Here is a 20,539-nt window from a genome sequence, read left to right as displayed (position 1 = left end):
GACTGAAACATTTAGCTGTTTACACTCAAGGAAGTATCAGAATAGAATTACTCCTGTATTTAAGTTTTACTGCTAATGAATTATTCTTAGCCTGAATGCAGTTTGTTGCTAGAAATATTTTAATAGTTTGAAAGATAATCCTTTACTTTCCTTCAACATGAAGGAATTTTTATTCATGAGGTGTTAACTATTTCGGAGGTGTTTATCTCAGGGACAAATATGTGGCTGTGGTTATTGATTTGTTACCAACTGTAAATGATTAACATTTGATATACTATTATTGATCTAAAGTCTGAATCCCAACATGAAACCATGCTGAATTTGCAGTCAGCTCAGCATAATAACTCCATTTAAAGCAAACTGTAACGATCCAAAATAAATGCATATGGGTCTTCATGATGTTGTGTGCATTGCAGAACATTTGTTCATAATGAAATAAATACTGCAGTACTTTGACAAGTAAACTGATTCAATACCTGTAATGTTAAAAAAGAGACAACTGTGAGTAATTAATTTTCAAGTGCATAAGATTATATGGAATTTGCAACATAGCAACAGGTTTTTCAGATAATTGGGTCCCGGTCCCATTCAAGGAAAATTGTAAAAATGGACATCAATTGTTTTGTAATTCGTATCCTGACACTGTTTTCCCTGAAATGAATTTGTGATATTGACATTAGCTCATTGAATTTGAAGTAAGTTCCATTTTCTCACCATTTTCTAAGTCAGATATTTATCTTGCCTGTCATCCCTGATGTATTACACATTTGTCAGATTACTAAAAGGTCTATATTCTGCATTCTCATTTTCTGGAAAAATAAATCTCAACTTCCTCTGTTAATTTCTTCTTCTAACACGGAGACTATAACTGCACAAAGTTCATCGATTGCTTCCTGTCCTATTTTGCTGAACTAGATTATATTGGAAAAGACTTGTAAATGTGCGATTTTGTAACCTTTTACTCATTTCAATATTTTAATAATTATTCCCAACTTTCTATTTCAAGTATGGAGGTTTGGTTAATGGATTAATTGAATTATTATGTCATAGCTGATCTCTGCTCCTCACAAATGGCTGTGTCTGCCTCTCACTTCTCCTCCATTCATTTCTTTTAAACTTTAATTTCTCATCCATTCCTACCTGCTTCTGCAACTGCCTGATAATATGGTACAATTCAACCTTGTGAGCACAACATTAATTTAAAAACCAAATGAATCTGCAATGATTCGCTTCAACTCTAAGTCTGATTCCATTAAATCAAAAGTACAAATCTGGGGAGATCAAATTGAACTGGTGTCATTATATTCTGGAGCAGTTTGGCTGTTCACAAACCGTTTCCTCTCCAGTCAACCTGCATTTTTACATGTTCAGGATTGTTTTTGTTTGGTAATGCAGTGTGATAAGTCAGAGGAACTTAGGAGTATGAGAACGTCATTGACCCCATTGAAATTGCCTGGCCATTCCGTTTGATCATATCTGATAAAACATATCAATGGCTTTGAATTTCAGCATCGCTGTAATCCTGACATTTGAAAATACCATTTAACCCTGGGTGCAAGCAACCACAACTACAGAATGATTGTTCAATCACAAATGTTCTGACTCTTTTATATGTTCTCCCTTACAGTTAATTTACTGGCAATTGCAATCCTGTGTCGTGGAATGTGTGGCCTCCGTACATGCACCATTCGTTATCTGGTAGCTATGGCAACTACGGATCTAATTACCAATTTATTCATACTGTTGCAACTCAGTTCTCATTATTTCCAAACATCTTTTCTGCAAATCACCCCTGTCTGCAGTGTTATTAATGACCTGTATCATGCAGCCACTGAATGCTCTCTCTGGGTCACTGTCACTTTTTCCTTTGATCAATTTGTGGCCATTTGTTGTCAGAAGCTGAAAACAAAATATTGTACTGTGAAAACTGAAACTGTGGTTTTGGCAACAACTTGCATTCTGATCTGTTTAAAGGACATTCCCTTTTACTTTACATTTGAAGGTGGGGAGGAAATTAATAATATCTCCTGGTTTTGTCACAAAATGCAAAACTGCTACACAGATCCTGCATGGATGGCATTTGAGTGGTTTGATAAGATTTTAACCCCATGCCTCCCATATACTTTAATTTTGCTGTTCAACGCTCTGACAGTCAGATGCATTCTGGTTACCAGTCGAGTCCGTAAGGTGTTCAGGTGTCAGAGTAAAACAGAAAATTACAGTGACTCAGAGATGGAGAGCAGAAGGAAGTCCATAGTTTTTCTCTTTGCCATATGTGGCAACTTCATAATGTTGTGGCTTGCATATATTATAGACTTCTTCATTTACAATATTCTTGGAATTATCCCTGAATATTACGATGATCCTTTATATCTATTCTCTGAAGTTGCGGATATGCTGGTCAGTTTAAATTGTTGCACAAATGTGTTTATTTATGGGGTAGTTCAGTCCAAATTCAGACAGCAGTTAAAGACAGCAGTGACATATCCAGTTCTATCAATTATTAAACAAATGCAGAAAAGAAGGAGCTGAGTGCAGCCAAGATGCATGGAGGTATGTAATGTGAAATGTCACAGAGATGTGGGGTTTGGAGAAAGTTAGAATGATAGCAAGGGTTCTAGGGGTTTCAGTGGCTTTTAGAGATAAGCTGGTTCATGGAAATCAGAAGGGATGGAGTACCCTAGATTCACATGTAGAGGCTGCTGAAGATCTGAATAAATATCAATTGCCTGTGTCAGTATTTGTTCCCTGCTTGGCTGTTTCAGAAACACTACCCACTCCAACGTTGCCATGAGGCTAATCACACCATGCAGATTGAATAGATTCAAGGGAAATAAATCATGGGTAATGAATGTTGGGTTGCCACTGATTTTCAGGCAAAATTCAAGTAAGGAACTGGGGCAGTACATTCTGCCCCCGAAGCCTCTTTTGCCATTGAATTATTTCATGAATTTTCTGATTGCAATCGCAAATTACACTCTCAGTGTAACAGTGCAGAGCTGGAGGAGCAGAGCAGGTTAGGAAGCTTCGGAAGGGCTGGAAAGTTGACATTTTGAGTTGGGATCCTTCTTCAGGATTCATCCGAAGATTTCCAAAGAACGTTCCCAACTCAAAATGTCCAAAGAATAATGGATGCAAAGACCTGTGGATGCCTGGGATCTGACATTGAACAAAAAAACATACAAAAATGAAATTGCTGGAGAATATAGGCAGATCTGTCAGCATCAGTGATCCTTGTTCAGAACTATCACAAGCCTCTTCCATAAAGACCCTAAGATGGAATTCATCTGGATTCAAGCCCTTGTCAGCCAGTAGGTCCAGTAATTTACTGACCTCCACTGGCTTCCAAATTTCTGGAGTTCCATCCTCCCTTTAGTTTTTTCTGAACCACCCTCACTTTGTTACCTCCTTCATTATTAAAAACTACAGATACTCTGAAAATTTGTTTTCCCATTTCTGTGTGTGTGTATGTGCTTACTTTATTTGTTGTACGTTCTCCTCACCAGTCCTCCACACGGAACCCAATAATAACCTTCGGAACCTGCCAGATATCTGCATGAAACCATTGTCACTTCACAGAGGTTGTGTCTTTGAACTATTGAATCCAGCAGGAATAAGCTGTTAGAAATTTGTCTGTGTTGTGCAATTGATTTTCTCAGAACTGGGTAACTTGTGTGGCATGGTGGCTCAGTGGTTACCAGCTTCTTCACAGCACCAGGGGCCCATGTTTGATTGCAGCCTTGGGCGACTGTGTGGAGTTTGCATGTTGTCCTGGTATTGCATGGGTTTTCACCAGGTACTCTAGTTGCTTCCTTCCCACAGTTCAAAGATATGCAGGCTAAGAGGTTTGGCCATGTTAAATTACCTTATAATGTGCAGACAGACTGGTTAGCTATGTTAAACTCAGGGGTCTTAGTGGGATACCTTTTGGTGGTCATTGAAGAATAGATGGGCCAAATGGCCTATATCTTCACTTTATTAATTCTATGTTTCATTTGTCCTGCAATTGCCAAACATTGCAGCCATGCAAGCCACACTTACTTTGTAAATGATTTTCCGCTCTTGATGTTTCAGTTTATCTGTGTCAGGAAAATACACATCCATTGTTCAATGAAGGGTAAGATTCAAAAATCTGATTCTTCACAAATGTACTTCTGATATTTATCCTTTACTCTACCCCCTTCCTCAGCCTTTCCTTTATGTCTCAACACTTCAGGGAAATAGTCATAGTCCAACTTTAATCGCAAATCACAAGGATACCTGTTACTGAGAACTAAGAATCACCAGGAAATAGAAGGTAAATAAACTCTCCACTTGCATGAATTGACAACAAGAGATTGACTTGAACAACATCTATTGGAGATTGCACTTTCAAAGTCCTGTATATCAACTGAGTTGTTGTCTTCGTGGTTTGTATCTTAGATTAGAGATCAGTGTTTCGGTTAAGAAGAGACTCTACTACATTGTGGATGCAGTGAGTGGACACATCTCCTCTAGATCAAAGAACTAAGAACATGACAGCACAGGAATAGATCCTTCTGCCGATTAAGTCTGCAGCAGCAAATGATGTCTTTCTAAACTGAAAACCTTTTGCCTCCATGTGGAGATGTTCCTCTATTCCCTGCCTACTCACACATATATTAAACATTACTACAGTATCCACCTCCAACAAGTCCTCTGGAACTGCATCCCAGACACTCACCACGCTCTGTGTAAAAAGCATACCTCTCATATTTGTTTTAAACTAATAACATGTTTTCAATGCCCCGGCCTGAGAAAACAAGTATATCACATGACTTCTTGAATATCTTCTTCACTTGTGTTGCTACTTTCGGAGAAGGGTACACCCAAATCCCACTGTAAGCTGATAATACAAAAGCTTTTGTCATTTACTGTATATCCCAACATTCTTCTTCAATAATTTCAGGAACACTGAAGTACGGCTCCACTGGCCTGTAATTTTCTGGACATCCCTGTTGCCCTTCTTAAATAAATGTTCAATATTGAATAGCCTTCAGTCCTCTGGGACATCTACTATGACCTAATGCGATACAAATATTTCACACAAGGCCCAAGCAATTTCCTGACCCGCTTCCCTCTGCATTCTGGATGGACCCCATCAACACTGAAGGACTTGTCGACATTTAAGCCTTTCAAACTGTCAACTCCACTTCTTTTATTATATTGACATTGTCTAGAATATCACCATGATCGTTCTGAGACTCACCATCCAACATGTCATTCTACTTTACGAGTAGCAATGTATTAGGTAAGGATGTCGCCACCCCCTGCTAAATGTTACAGAAAAGAGCATATGTTTATCTGTTCCAATCGTATTTTGTGAGGTCTAAATGAAAACAGGTTGAGATCATTTTTTTTAACCGATGAATTCAGACTTCTTCAGTTATAATAAAGACAAGCAATCAATGCTGGTCCAAACAAAAATACAGGCACCCCATTAGTGAATAGTTTCTACTTTTGTTCAATGAAGAATAACCCAGAAAAGCACAGGTGATATTGTAGGAAATCATACGCCAATAGCAATACTGAAACACATTGTGTCGTCTTATAGAGATTTCTGGAAACATTCAAGAAGTAATTGATTTCTTTGTGGGAATTCAAATTGAATTAAGGTTTGAGAATGAAGAAGTGAGGTTTGAAGAACAGGCATAACTGTTAGCTTTTGCCTTTTATTGGCATTCTTGTGTAATATCCTGTGTGCAAGATGAAAAGCTTCTATAAAATGTGGTTGATTGTCCAGAATTTATGAAATCAAAATGAAACATATAACAAACTTTCACATTCCCTGAAGCAATATCTGCTAGAAGTGAGGATTTATGCCATCATGTTGTGAGGACTCTTCTGGGAATTTGTTCTCAAATGCTTCCATTAGATTTTCTCGTTGGATATTAAGTAGAATTGTTTGTGCATTCTGCTTTCCACCATGTTACTCTTGTTTCATGTGGGGAAAATTTTACCTTTCATTATTAAGGGAGACAAAAATATATTTACTCAATGCCTCTGAGATTTACTTATTCCCTCTGACAAGTTTTCCTTTCACTGATTCTGGCTCCTTTCTAGAAACCTGTAAAAGATGTAATTATCTGATTATGTATTTCCAGCACCATGGTAAATATGTAACCACTGTTGATTGTCATGAAAAGCGAATCCAGTTGACTAATGTAGGTTAAGGCAGGAAATCCGGCATCCTCATCAGGCAAGGCTGCTTACGTCCTCGGACACACAAAAAAAATGTTGTTGACTCTTAACTGCCCCTCAAACAGCCGAATATACCAATCCATTCCAGGATAATTAGGGATGGGCAACAAATCGTAGACTTGTCAGCAATGCCCACATTCTACAAACATTTAAGTTCGTTCATAAAATATAATTAATTGATTGAATAACTGCCTAATGGTGACAGATTTTGATGAAACATCATGATATCTTCAGATGGGACTATTTGTAGTTTAATGAATGCACAATTGTATTCAAGCTGCAGATTTCATTTTACTCAGTCAACTAATGTCTTGGATTTTGGTGTTTTGCATTCAGCCCCAATACTACATATCTATTACCCGCATTACTCCATTGTTGCAAAGATAATTTCTAAAAAGATAATGTTGCAACCTCAATAGGTACAGGCTCTGTGATCCGCTCACTTAAGAATTTACAGTAAAGAGCTGCCAACATTCCCTATGAGCAGATCACTTCACAATGGAAAGTAAGGAAATGTTTCAAACTGTAGGGCATGACAGGATTACTGATTATTGCTAACATTGTTATTCCTGGAGGGTGACATGGGCGATTAAATTTCTCTCAATCTGTATTTGTTTGCTGATATATGTCTTCTTGTTTTCTTGTCTGATAATATTACAATCTGACGTCACAATCAGCATCAGGGAGGTACATGGTCAGTGGCCGTACTCCTGAACCTCATCCAGCATTAAATTTCATGACCTCGAGGGCATGTACACTCACTGGGTTCCCTGAATTGTCCACCTATTGTCCTGAGCGAAATGTTGGCTTCTATTGTGCTTGTTAATGAGTGACTTTGAACATCGAGGGACTTCATATCAATGCATTCACTGGTCTCTGCTCTTATACTGGTAGTGACAATGCTTAATGCTGATCCAGTGCTGACCATGATGTGGGGACCTGGCTGCTGATATAACTCCAAGCCTCATGCCTAACTTTTATTTGTGGTTTTGCTGCAAGGCATTAGCAACAAGTTTAAAAAAAAAATCAAAGGCCGAGATGTGAATCACAGGCTTAGTGAATTTGAAAGTGATTGCTTTCAGCAGATTCGAGCATGCAGCTCAATCAGTCGTCAGAGCAGTGAAGTCTCAGAGTGAAGAAACTGTACACAGAGTGTACCAATTGAAGACCTAATCAAAGAGCTCGTGTATCTCTGACAGGATATGCAGCTGTTGGTCAAGTGTGAGATAAAAATCGGAGTGGAGCCTGGTTCTTTTGTCAGTTAATTCCATCCAAGTCCCACCCCAAGAAACAGCTCACTGTGTACTCCATGCATTGGTGTTAAAAGGGGAACACTTTTGGTGTTGGATGATGTTTGGTCATCAGTGTTTAAATAGAATGTAATGATATTGCTGTGTTTCTCCTGAACAGAAACAGAGGCAGATATTCATTATTTGCTGGCTGATCAGGAGGAGGTCAGCACCGTTAACTGCATTCAATTGCTCTCTGTAACAATTTTAAATCTAAGTGTAGATAACTTGATACTTTTCTACGTTATTCAAATCCTTGCCTGAACATACTGAAAGTTAATAGAACAAAGGTATGATTTTTGAGGGTGCATTCTGGAACCGTTTTGAGGGTGATGTTCAGTTTTCATCTCTGATTCATGTTCTGGTTGTAACTGACCTACTTTGCCCCTTTCACAGTGCTGTCGGGTGTTACAGTAAAGAGAGACGTTGCCACTTCGGGAACAGTGGCATTGGGTTTTGATATTACGCGGATTAGTAAGAGCGCAGTAAACAATAATGTTATGATACTAATAGTTGCAGATGATTGCGGCACTTACTCCTTTCAGCTCTGGCATTATTCTGTTCAAAATACTTGCACTCTGTCTAGAGGATCAATGAATTTTGATTGTATGATGGAAGCCACAGCTGTCCAAAGTCACCAATTTTGTTTATCCAAAGTATATATTGGTTGAATATCAGCTTTCAAAAATTTTCCTCCAGGCCGATTCCTCTCAAAATAAACTCTTGCATTTCACTTGCAATTTTATGGTTTCATTGTTTGTGAATTTTTATGCTGAACTGCTTTGTCCCTCATCGTTAATTGGACTCAACGTCCGATGAACTACATTGGAAGTCAATTCTTCCTACCAAAGAAAGAAAAAAAACCACATTGCAATATGTAAATGAATTTACTGTTCACATGCCAGTTGAGTAATTGAATTAATTATTTCTACTGTCAATATTTTCAGGATGAAGGATTTTCTTCCACAAAAGGACATTTGCTAAACAAAATTGATATTTCCCAAAGTCTTTTGCCACTGGATACACTTTTAAACTCCAAATCTTTATTGAATCCAGACGTCACCACTTACTATATTCATGTTTGAACCTTAACCCAAAGACTTCCGACTGAGAACCCAGACTACTTGTGAGGTATTGTGGGCACTGTCCACTCTTATCGAAACTTGGAGTAGAAAACTCAATCAAATTTGCTACTAATTTCCATGTCTTCCTTGTATTTCAACACTTTGTCTTTGCTACTTTGCTCCCCAATACTCGAATTCAGATAACTGGACTTTATTTCGTCACCTACACCGAAGGAATTTGTCGATTCATCCCACTGGCTTCTTAATCTCAGAATAATATGTTCTGAAGAAACTTTCACATCAAAATGCCTTCACTTCTTTTTCTCAACTGAGGTTCCTTTCCACTTTGGTTAACAATCCCCTTGATTGGAATCATCTCATAGAATCATAGAACCCCTGCAGTGTGGAAGCGGGCCATTCAGCCCAACAAGTCCACACCACCCCTCCAAAGAGCATACTACCCTGACTCATTCCCCTCCTCTTGCATTTCCCCATGTCTAAACCAAACATCCCGGGGCACTTCGTCAATTTAGCATGGCCAATCAACCTAACCTGCACATCTTTGGACTGTGAGAGGAAAACCATGCAGGCAGGGGGAGAAAGTGGAAACTCTACACAGACAGTCACCCGCGGGTGGCATTGAACCTGGGCCTCTGGCTCTGTGAAAGCAGCAGTGCGAACCACTGAGCCACTGTGCCACCCCATTTCCTGTGTTACTGCCATCGCAATGTCCTTTCTCGTTAGAACTACAACAACATTTCAGGGTACATCAACTTTTCAACCACCTACGTCAATCCAAAGAATCATCCAATAATATTTCTGGAACATTCAACTCAGATATAAATTATGAATATTTGCTGCTTCCCCCACGACTCAACGGAGGGTGTGATTTCAGATGGTATAATTAGATGCCCACATTCCCAAATGGTTTTTTTCAATTTATGTGTGTGGGCTATGTAAGCTAAACCTGCAGAAAGTTATAACATGTGTTCATACAGAACGGCTACTGAAAAAGTGGAGAGAAGCAACTTTCTTGAACTATGACAATTCTTGAGGTATATGAAATGTCGATAGCACTAGTAGGGAGGAAGTTCATGATTTTGACTCTGCAACAGGGAAAGACTATGATGTGATTCCAAGTCAGGATGTTATGTGGATTAGTGGGGAACTTGTCAGTCATGATATCCCAGTGCATCAGCTGCATCAGTGCATCTTGCAGTGCATTAGAAACCCAATGTTTGGAAGGCAATGATAGAGGATCCTTAGTGAACTAACGTAGCATATCTCGTAGATGGGACATACATTCTTTGGGACGGAGAAATGTATACCTAACTGCAGAATTCATGGCACTTGATGCAATTAGGGTACTTTAGCTCTGTTATTGGTCCATGGTAATTTCTCTGGAATTGACAATGTGAGAGCCAGTAGTATAAACGGCATTGAACAACAAGCATTGATAGTTACGATCTCTGTTGTTGGCGATGGTCGCTACTTGGCATTTGTGTACCATCGATGTCACTTGTTACTTACCAATTCATGCCTGAGTGTTGTGCAGGTCTTTCTGGGAATGAACACAAACTGTTCCAGTATTTGATGAATCATGAATGATGATAAACATTGTTAACGTAGCAATGAATCAAAAATTTGGATGTTATTGATGAGGGTATGCCCTTGAAGGTGGCTTGAGAATAGAAGGTTCTAGGACAGTAACCTGAGGAACCCCTTCAGTGATCTCCTGGGTTATAGATGATTGATCTCCAACAAGAACAATCATTGTCCTTTGTTCTGGAAATATCCCTCAAAAGAAGAATTTCCGGCTGATTTCCACTGACTCCAGCTTGGTAGGCCTCATTTTGTTCCCTAAATGGTCAGATGGTTTCCTGATGTCAAGGACGGTCATTCTTTGTTCAGGTCTGGAGAAAATTCTTTATTCCATATCTGCAGAAGGTTATAATGAGGGTCAAGAATCGAGGGATGTTGGTGGAATGCTAGCTGAATAACAGTGAGCAAGTTTATGCTGAGAGAAGTTCTGTCCTGTAGCACAGCTAATAATTTACTTAAACACATTGTTGACGGTTAATCTGAGTTGGTATTTTTGTGCTTCTAATGGACAAGATATATGTGACAACTTTATGTATTACTGGGCAAATTCCAGTGTTGTTCCTGCACTGGAACATGTTGACGAGGGTGCAGTTGAATCTGTGACATCGTTCTTCAGTACATTAGCTGAAATGCTCCGTGTGTGCAAAGCCTTTCCAATATACAATGTCTTCAGTCATTTCTTCATGTCAAGTAGACACAGCAGCTCTGCTTAAGATCAGCATGTCCTGATTCTGTGAGCCTTGTGAGGTGTCAAAAGTCAATAAGTAAAAAGTATACAAATGCAGCATGTGATTGTAATCCATCTGCGCCACTTCAATACTATGAAGTGATTGATTTTCAGGATGACTCTGATATCATTCTCTGAAGAATGAAAAAAGTGTAGGTTATCTGCATAAAATCTGGTGGACTCTAATTGTAGAAGACCTAGTTCAAATCTACACTAAACCCAGATGTAGTCCAATCTCAAGGGAACTGCTTACTCCGACATGAGTTTCAGTTGGGTTCCAAATATTTAAGATATTTGCTCAGACCCCAAGGATAAGATCATGTCTGAAAACACATCCCCTCACCCCTTGAGTATATCTGATAATGTGGGAGTTGGAATACATAATACTTATTGTTATTCACAAACACATTTTTAAAGGATGAAATTGGACGAATCTGTCTAGTCTGAACGAATTCTATAATCTGTGTTAATTGAGAGAATTTCAGCCAAATTAAAGTATTTGAATTGTTCACCTGTCTTCTGTGAGTCATTGATAATGCGGTGTGGAGCTGGAGGAAGACAGTAGGACAGGCAGCATCAGAGAAGCAGGAAAGTTGGGACTCTTCTTCAAAAATGGGGAGGCAAAAGGGAGCTCAGAAATTAATAGAGGGAGGAACTGAGAGGTTGGACGGTGATAGGTCAGTGCAGGTAGTGGCTGGTGGGGATTGGTCAGTTAGGTGGGAGCGGCGTGTAGGTGAGACAGAAGAAGGATGGGTTGTGTCAGGTCAAGGTGGAGGCGATGTGAGGAAATCTTGGACATGGGATGAGGCCGGGGAGATTTTAAAACTGATGAATTCCATGTTTAGGCCACTGGCCTGTAGGCTCCCAAGGTAGAATATGAAATGCTGCTCTGGTTTGCAAATTAGCTTAGTTTGATCTCAAGGCAACCAGCTTGAATATTAGCTAATTAATTTCAACCAGGCCTTGGGTATCAAAACCCAATTAAATGTAAATATGAATATTGGTAGAACAGTAAGTAAATATAATTTATAATAAACTTTAAAATAAGTAAATATTACATGAAACTGACAGGTTATCAAGTGGAGATGACAAGGCAGTTTTTGTAATTTGGTGAGAGCGACCTGCCATCTGAAGAGTAAATATCGGCTCTCTCAAAAATCATTAAGCTCCCTGATTAACGTATCATCTAAAAGGTACTCATGAGACGAGAATTTGTTGGAGAGGGGCATTTCTGGCGAAGGGTCAGCAGAGATGGTACAGGGCATTCCAGAAGATGCATTGTGGCTGTAATTTTGAGGAATTAAGTTTTAATCATTTTTATATTTTCTTGGTTTCTATATGTGGAATTTGTATTTGTTGGAACAGTTTCCCATTACTATTTTCTTCTGTTTGAGAATAGTTAGCCTTTGCGGGGAGTTGTTCAGTTTGTTAGTAGCTGTTTTAATTTTTTCATGGTTAGAGTGAGATAAATAAACAGTTACTTGCTGATTATAGCGTAAGTGAAAGGATATCATTTCATTTCACATCCTCCCCTTCATGCCAGATTCCACATTTAGCACAGAGTGGGGACTTGGTCACACTTCTAACAGATTATGAGATAGGTGAGTATTTCTGGTATTTCAGTTTTAGTAATTACAAATGGATCTCCACTCCTTTCTGTGACAAGTTGACCAACTCGAGATAATTGACAATGCTCCTTCATTCTCCATGGACAAACCAAGCGCTGACACTGATCTTGGATGGGTGGCAATGAATAGTTTGATAAACATGCTGAGCTTTTCCAGCAATTTCTATTTTTGCTTTTGATTTCCAGTTCTTTCAATTTTCTTTTTGTTTTGTGAGCTGCACTGAACTCTGCAGAACCTCATCATGACCAGCCTACTTCACGTAAGCACTGAGCGACTTTTGTAAAGAGGACATTTGCTTCCTGCCGCTCTGCAATGTTGAATTCAGCTGATGATTTGACTGTGATTATCATGTGTTTTCGCTCTTGTGACTACTTGGCCACATCTGTGGATTCATTATTTCTACCTTTTCACTTTGGTTAAACTCCACCTCAGCTTAGACTTTTTCAACATTCCCCAAAGAAGACATTTTATACTTGCCAAATCATGATCTTTTTTTCCATAGCTTGTCTAAATCTAGTCGGAATAGGGCCTCTTTGAAAAAGGTTCATTCATTTATACCCACTGCAGCTGCAAATTTATTCACACTAGAAGAAATCATTTGCAGTCTCCTTTCTTGTTGGATTGACAAGTAACAGCTAGAAGTCACTCTGCTGTATCCAGTTTCAGATTTCAGCCCATTAGTTGACTTTCATGCTATTTCTATCCAGTATCCTGTATTTCTATCTAGTATTAAGGGAATTGAAATCCCAGATTGTCTCATTGTTTTTACATTTCTTGAAGACTGACCTACCTACTTCATTCTTTTACTTGTTTCCAATTATCTGGGGTTTTGTGATGGACTATCATTCGAGTTGTTTTCAAATTTATATCCTCAGTTCGAATCATATGGTCTGATTTGATTATCCTCATGTCAGCATGCCCAATTATGAATTCTTAATGAATCAACAATGCAAATGTCAGCACCTTTGACGCTTTATCAGCAAACGTGCAACCCGAAATGTTGAGTTGCCTTCTCTCCTCATCCTTCAAGTGCTGCATTAATTAGGGAAGTTAGATAAATTTGAGGTGCTGAAATAATTAGAGAAGAGGGTGCACTGAATGACAAAATGATACTGTGGAATACTGTGCAGAGCTTAGTCAGACATCAGTGTGGGGAATCCTTAGATGGATGGTGTTAATCAGATAAACTCTCAGAATCAGTCTGAGGATCTAGACCAGATTAAGCGCACACATCACACACAACAATTATTAAACCAAATAACCACAGCTAAAAATGGCAGTCCAATTCAGGATTGCAGTACATGAGTCCTCAGAGAACACTCCAAACTTTGACTTCATTCACTGAGTGAACACAGCAAAATGAAATGATTGATTGATCAGTGTGAGATCGAGAGATGGACCTGACTGTGTTTGAATAATTAAACGGAAAAATTCTAGGTGAATGAAGTTCCTGATTTCCATTTGGTAAATGTGATCAAAATTGATCATTGCTCACGTATCAACACTTCAATCTCGGTTCTCGCTGCATTCTGTCACAACAGGGAGTTAACTCAAGCTTTGTAACATATTTTCCAACGTTTTTTCAAAGCTCACTGAAGTTGAATGATGCTCTAATACCTCATGGGGATACAATAGAGTATAAATCACCTGAGGATTTAGTTTGTCGAGACTGCCTGTGATGTTACAGATCGTATCACTTCACAAATGAGAATTTGAAGAATATGGAAACATTTCGCAGCATTGTGAAACTATATTACACATTTCTTGCTGTAATTGGTGTCCCTGCTAAGTGATTATGACCATTGACATTGTCTAAATCTGTCAGGTTTCTGGTAATGTTGTGTGATCTTGTTGTGACTGTGAGAGGGACAAAAGAACTAGGAGCAAGAGTAGGCCATCTGGCCCATCGACACTGCCCCAGCATTTAATAAGATCATTACTGATCTTTGAGACTCGGCTCCACTAACCCACCCCCTCGCCATAAGCCTTAATTCCTTTACTGTTCAAAAATTTATCTAGCCTTGACATAAAACATTCAGTGAGGTAGCTTCAATTGCTTCACTGGGCAGGGGATTCCACAGATTCACAACCCTTTTTGTGAACAAGTTCCTCCTAACCTCAGTCCTTCTTCTGCTTCCCCTTATATTGAGGTGATGCCCTCTCATCCTAGTTTCATCTGCGAGTGGAAACAACCTCCCTGCCTCCACCTTATCTATTCCCTTCATAATCCTATATATTTCTATCAGATCTTCCCTCAAGCTTCTGAATTATAATGAATGCAATCCCAGTTACTCAGTCCCTCCACATAATCCAACCCTCTCAACTCTGGAATCAACTGCGTGAATCCCCTCTCCACCCCCTCCAGTGCTAGTAAATCTCTTCTCAAGTAAGGAGACGAAAACTGCACACAGTACTCCAGGTGTGGCCTCACCAGGACCCTGTAGAGCCACAGCATATCCTTCCTGTTTTTAAACTCCATCCCTTGAGCAATGGCAGACAAAATTCCATTTGCCTTTTTAATTACCTGCTGCACTTGCAATCCTACTTTTAGCGATTTATGCAGAAGGGCACCCAAGTCCTGCACGGCAGCTTGCTGCAATTTTTTTACCATTTAAAATGTAATCCATTTTGCTGTTATTCCGACCAAAATGGATGACCTCACACTGATCATCATTGTATTCCGTCTGCCAGACCTTTGCCCACTCACTTAGACTGTCAGTATATCTCTCTGCAGACTTTCAGTGTCTTCTGCACACTTTGTGCTTCCACTCACCTTCGTGTCATCTGCAAATTTTGACACAGCACCACGCTTCATCCCCAGCTCCAAATCATCAATGGAAATTGTAAACAATTGCGGTCCCAACACTGATCCCTGAGGCACACCCCTAGCCACTGACTGCCAACCAGCAAAATACACATTTCCCACTACTCTTTGCTTTTGACTGGTCAACCAATCCTCTATCTATGCTAGAACATTACCTGTCATACCAGGGAAATGTGTCTCATGTAGCAGTGTTTGGAGTGGCACCTTGTCAAATGCCTTCTGGAAATCCAGATACACCAAATTGACAGGTTCCCCATTATACACCGTGCCAGTAATGCCCTCAAAGAATTCCACCAAATTAGTTAACCCTGACTTAACCTCATGAACTCATGTTGGGTGTTCCCAATGGGACAATTTGCATCCAGATGTCTTGCTATTTCTTCGTTCATGAAAGATTCAAGCATTTACCCCACTACCAAAGTTAAGCTAACTGGCCTGTAGTTACCGGCTTTTTGTCTCCTTCCTTTCTTATAGACATTGATCAATGATACCACATCATCATTCAAGCATTCTGAAATACACTTGCATTTTCAATCCTTTACTATAATGGACAAGACAGTTGTGTGTAACTCATGGCTCTCTGGATTGTCACATTATTGCCTTGAATGAGATACTGTACACAGGGGGATGCAGAATGAGACTTACAGATATTGTACACAAATGGATATTTCTGGAAGTAGCAGTGTGGAATATACTTGATGTCAGTGACAATGTATCACTGAGAGGATCTGTCGTTGTGGAATAATGCTCACAAATGTTTCACTGACTGTAGTGGAGCAAGCTGCTTCAATTTCATGCGATCAATTCAGGTAACAGATTGATGCAAGCAATGGAGTGGTTCCTGTCTTTATGAACATAGAAGATGGCCAAGGGAAATACTTTAGCAGTTTGACAAATATCGTGTTGTCCTAAATTGATTATTATAGATTTACCACGACTTGATTTGCAGCAACAAATGGTGACAAATTACTAACATGGAAATAGCAGCAAATTCAAATTAGATTCAGATCACCTGGGCAATGATATATTTTTATGTTGAGTATGGTTAACGCAAACACTCTCGTTATTATCATGCAAAGTGATCACTTTTTTTCACTGCTATCCTTAAAATATTGCATCATGGTTACTATTTTAAATTATGCTCTGCTCATCCTAGAGGTTGGAAAGCTCAGTTACGGCGATTGAATCATTCAACTCTTCACCATATCTGGCAGCTTCATTCTTTTGTGGCTTGTGTATGTTATAGACTTCTGCTTTTACAAATTTTTAGGAATTATTCCTGAATATCCCAATTATTTTTTGTATGTTTTAAATGAAGTTCAAATTATGCTGTCCTGTTTAAATTGCTGCACAAACTCATTTATTTATGGAGTGACTCAATCCAAGTTCCGAGAAGAATTCAAGGGCATGATTTAACATCCAGTTACATTATTTAGCAAAGTAATTAATAAACCAAAAAAGTGAAAACTCTCAGAGATTGGGTATAAACGTGAATGAGATATTTTTAGAGGCAGTAATAGCATCTCATTTGCAACATAATTCTTTATTTTCCATGCTGATTGATTCTAATGTGGCCTCCCTCCTGTCTGCATTACTTTGGGAGAGGACTCAGTGCATAGGAATAGCATAAAGCTGCTCAAAGGTTGTGATGTAAGGCAAATACACTCTCAACTTGTCTATGAACATCAAAAGAAACCTGTCACCATCACCACCACCATCTCAAGAGGCAATTATTTATGAAGCATTTTCCTGAAGATATCTCTGATGACTCCATGCTGTTGCTTGTTTTAAATGAATCATGCATTTTTGCCTCAGCCCTTAAGTATCTGGGGGAGTGTGAACTCCATCAATGCAGTTGTCAACTCATAGGGATGAGGTTGCACACATATTGTGTCATATTTTCAACGTAAGTAATGGGAAAGGGAAGGTTCAAATTGTAGGATCCTGTTCGTGGTCGGATTCAATCTACTCACTGCACCATTCATCCTTGTTTTTGGGAGGGTTTAACATAATTTGTAGACCATTGAGAAACCAAAATTGAATTCAGACAGAAGACAGAAAAACATAACTGGCCATGGGAGCGAGGTATCAAATTAATTCAATCAATGATATCTTATCAAGCGTCTTCCAGATGCCAAAATATATTATATTAATATCTTCAAAGAATTATAATAAATTTGACAATGATTTTCTCTTCGTGAAAATTTGTTCACACTACTTGTTCATATTTAAAAATGCTCTGACATGTCTTGTATTCAACTCCGAAATATCTTCCACAATAGGTGTTAAGCTAAGTGATCTGTGGTTACATGTTTTTTTCTGTACTTTTCTTATGAATAAATGCAATTCAGTTTCAATTTTTCAACCTGTTGGCACTTTCCCAGAATTTGGAGCCTTGGAAGATTGCTCCCAGTGCATCCACGATCTCTAGTACTTGACTATTTCTTCACTATTCCGGGAACCATCCCATCAGATCCATGCGCCGAATCAGATTTGGCCACATTATTTTCTACAGTACTTGGTCTCCAGCACTGATTCATGAATGGGGTGTCAGTCTAATATGTGGAAAAGGCAGGTTGTGTTACATGGAAAAGTTGTACAGGCCAGCGATGTAGTGTTTGAAATTTAGAAGAGTAAGTGATCACTTTATTGCACAAGGTAACGTCCTGAGGTTTTATTTACTAGGGGAGATGTGCAAATGATGTTTTATCTGATGGAAGAGTCTAGAATTTGTTGACAATGTGTTTGAATGTAAAGACGTTGCTCATTTAACACAGAGTTATTGAGATTCTTTGCCTCAAAAGGCCTTTCATGCAGAGTCATTGAATGTTATGAATGTGGTGCGAGATATATTTTGTGTAAACTAAGATTTGGAAGTTTTTTGAGGATATAAGAGGAGACTGTGTGATCACGTCATTACCATTGTCTGTGGGCTAATGAAGGGCAGGGTGTGCTGTTGTTAATGATGGTCACTGCCATCCTGGCTTTTACAGGCAGAGAGTGCAGCAATGGTAGTTGGCGTGACTGAGCATTGGGTCCAGAGCCCAGATCGTCATTTTAGTTGATGAAGTTCCTAGGGCAAATAAGTGTGTGGGAACAGCTGGAACCTCAGCACTGAGAAGATTGATAAGGGGCACTTGGATGAAAGGAGCCTATAGGTTCTGAGAAATACTTCATTGCAGGCTGTGACTGGACTGTGCCAAGTGTGACCTCAATTCCCCTCCATGCTCATGCGCACGGAAAATGTAATTGTAAATGTGCAACAGAAGTGAAAAATATTTGTGGCCACAGTGGAACTGGGATGATTTAATATTTTTTTCTTTGCTCTGATAATGCACATTCTACATGTGAACAATCCGACACCTTTCAAGGCACAATTGCATTAATCAGACACTTTCAACTCATTATAAACAGAATATTCACACGGACTCACAATTTCATCGAGTTCAAAAGATATAGCAAAACTGTAATCCCATTTATTCCTGCCACGAATATTTTACATTAACTCAAATATAAAACAGAATTCCATACTTGATCACCTTATATCGGTTTACCTGAACAATTTCTTTCAGTTTTTTCTTACTTGTGAGTTGAATTGCCTTTTCATTGACTATCTACACAACTCAACTTACACTATCTCAGTTTGAAATAACTCAATATCATTTGGATATTGAACAGGTGTCAAGTGGGTTTTTGATATGTTTTATTGACCAATCAAGCCCATACTTGACTGAGCAGTCAGGAAATGGGAGAGAATTGCAGTTACACAGATAGAAAACAAAAAGAAATATGTGCTTTTACTTTCCATCATATCTGGAAGCTTCATACTCCTACGGTTTTCATATGTTATTCACTTCTGAGATGATATGATTACAGGAAATAATCTTGAGTTTCACAACAATTTGTTATAAATCTTTGAGAATGCCTGATTTGTGTTGGTGGGACTAACGAGCTGTATAACTGAATTATTTCTGCAGTGGCTCAACATAAGTTCAGAAATAGCTTCAAGACCGTGGTGAGATATCCAGCAATGTCAATTAGTCAAGTGAGAGTAAAGATAAGAACTGAAATTATGCATATGCAAAACATTTTTAAATGTAATGTTTATTTCCAAATTTGCACCAATGTAATGACATTAGGCATTGCTGTTAATCTGAAAACAGCCACAGAGATACTGTCTTGTGGGGTAGGGTGGTTGTTTCGCATTAAATCATTCTGAGACGAAATCATGAACTATACATACATTTACACATATTATTCTTCAGTTACAAATATGATCGTCCCAACTTACCGTCTCACTGAGGCTTCATTCACTTTCCTCATCCTAATTAATAATGTATATTGCAAATAGGTGTCTGCAGCACTGAACCCGAGCCCAGGACTCTTCCTGTCAGATCCAAGTGACTGATCCATCTGACAGGAGCGCTCCTGAGATGCTGCTTTGCCTCCTGTGTTCATCCAGCCTCACATTTTATCATCTTGGATTCTCCAGCATCTGCATTTCCCATTATCTCTGATACTATTCTCTCAAAGACCTGTGTCAAATGTATCATCTCTGTTCATTTTTGCAGATTGAATGAAACACTTGTTGTCCACCTTGATGTTGCTGTGGATCAGACCGAACTCCCTCAAGATATTCACAAGTTAATCTAGACTCTAAATTTTCTCTTATTTTGAAGGTAAATGTAACATATTGTGTTGCAGATGCAATTCGATTGATCAAACTACTAGATGTGAGGATAAACAAACTTTATTCATCCACTTTCATGCGAATGCAATGCCAGAAAGAAGGCATTGCAACAACTTATCTCTATTGGAAAATTTAACAGAATAATAGGTACATTAGCAATTACTATGTAACTGTTCCGATGTGGTGGCAGTTCATAAAGAGAACTTTTGGCAAAGGCAGATTCAGATAACAGATTGGGCAACTGAATGTGAGTCCATCCAGAAGGAAAGAACATCAAAAGGCCATCCTAAGACAGAACTCTATATTTTCAGTGTCGGAGAGAGAGATGTGGCAGCTTTTTAAAACCACAACAGTTTCTGTAACTGAAAATAAAAACTAAAAAACCAACAATCCTGGTTCTGTGAGAATTTGACCACACCCAGTCAGGCCTGCTTATATTCTTCCAACTTCAAAAAAATAAGTATTTACAAGCTATTTACATTCCGAGTTTCCCGTT

This window comes from Stegostoma tigrinum, chromosome 34 (genome assembly GCF_030684315.1).
Source record: "Stegostoma tigrinum isolate sSteTig4 chromosome 34, sSteTig4.hap1, whole genome shotgun sequence".
Lineage (NCBI taxonomy): Eukaryota > Metazoa > Chordata > Chondrichthyes > Orectolobiformes > Stegostomatidae > Stegostoma > Stegostoma tigrinum.
Note: the sequence above shows the minus strand (reverse complement) of the source record.